Source organism: Chiloscyllium plagiosum, chromosome 6 (genome assembly GCF_004010195.1).
Source record: "Chiloscyllium plagiosum isolate BGI_BamShark_2017 chromosome 6, ASM401019v2, whole genome shotgun sequence".
Lineage (NCBI taxonomy): Eukaryota > Metazoa > Chordata > Chondrichthyes > Orectolobiformes > Hemiscylliidae > Chiloscyllium > Chiloscyllium plagiosum.
The window spans coordinates 99030207-99032036 of record NC_057715.1 but is presented as its reverse complement, the minus strand read 5'-3'; positions in this window follow the sequence as shown (position 1 = coordinate 99032036).

The following is a 1830-nucleotide window of genomic DNA, read 5'->3' as shown; positions in this document are numbered from 1 at the left end:
AGAGTGAGAAACGTGGGTTGCTTTATGCTTGAAATGTTGATTCTCCTGCTCCGCGGATACAGCCTGGCCTACTGTGTTTTTCCAGCACCACACTCTCGACACTGATCTCCAGCATCTGCAATCCTCATTTTCTCCTACATAACCCTTGACTCTTATTAATGATATATGTACTTTCTCCTTGAATGGCATGTTTCAGATTCTGGAATTTTCCAGAATTTAAGAATATTTGGAAGATTGCTGCCACTATCTTTGCAGTTGCTTCTGTTTAAAATCCAAGTATGCAGCCCACAATGCCAGTGAACCTATCAGTTCCTAGCCCCATTAATCTCCCTAGTATGTTTTCTCTAGTGAAAATCATTGTTTTTAATCCCCTTCATTAGTCCATTGATCATTTAGCATTTTTGGGATGCTATTCAATTCCTCTGCCTGGAACACAGATGCAAAGTACTTTGAAACTCACTACCATTTTCTGGTTTGCTAATACTATTTTGTCAGCCTCATTTACCAAGAGGCCTATGTTCACTTTGTGGATCAGTGGTGCTGGAAGAGCACAGCAATTCAGGCAGCATCCGAGGACAGGCAAAATCGACGTTTCGGGCAAAAGCCCTTCATCAGGAATAAAGGCAGAGAGCCTGAAGCGTGGAGAGATAAGCTAGAGGAGGGTGGGGGTGGGGATAGAGTAGCATAGAGTACAATAGGTCAGTGGGGAAGGAGATGAAGGTGATAGGTCAGGGAGGAGAGGGTGGAGTGGATAGGTGGAAAAGGAGCTGGGCAGGTCAGACACGTCCGGACAGGTCAGGGGATCGAGTTGCTGGAGGTTAGAAGCGAGGATGAGGTGGGGGAAGGGGAAATAAGGAAACTGTTAAAATCCACATTGATGCCCTGGGGTTGAAGTGTTCCGAGGCGGAAGATGAGGCGTTCTTCCTCCAGGCGCCTGGTGGTGAGGGAGCGGCGGTGGAGGAGGCCCAGCCCTCACAGCTGATCTGATTTCTTCACTGACCCTGCCTGCACCAGATTACCTTTGCCCCCTTACTTATCAAGATTTTATCAAACTCTGCCACAACAAGGTTTCAAGGAAAATTTTTTTTCTGACTGTTGAACACTATGGACAATGGTGAGAAATTCTAAAATATGATGAGGATGAAACAAATCTGATTCTTAAAGTTAAGAGAAAATGATAAGATTTTCTTTGTTGGGCTTAAATGGCAATACAGGATCTTGCCTGTAAACAGTGACCACCTTGTTTCCATGAATTTGCCTTCCATTATTAGCTAGTCTTGCCTCGTTTATTGCAGTTCGCCATTCTCCTATGCGCTTGTAAGAAACTAGATGGCGCTATTTCCCAGCTTGAAAGAGCAGTTCTCTGGTGAATATAACTCACGGATTGTTTCTCTGGCCCTCCATCGTTCACTGACATCTCACTGCATGCTGAGTGGATGGTGTGCTCTTTCACTCTTTATCCATGGAGGTTGCAATTGCAAAACACCAACCTCATCACTGCAGAATGGCCAATTTCAGACAAATCCATAATATATTTTGACACTTCACCACAATGGTCATCTTCCATTGCATTGTGCTGTCCAAGTCACACGCTGTGCACAGGGAGTGTATACCCATCTCCATGGATCTGCACAGGATGCAACTCTTTTTGGTCCTGGCTTGCTTTCTCAACATTAACTCACTCTGCGCATATTTTGAAGCTCACGTCATCTCTGGTTTGCATTGCCTTTAAACACAGGTGAAAAGGCAGGTGCCCATGGCTACCCCTTTGGTCTGGAGGAAGTGGGAGGATTCAAAGGAGAAATTGTTAAGGGTGAGGATCAGTTCGGC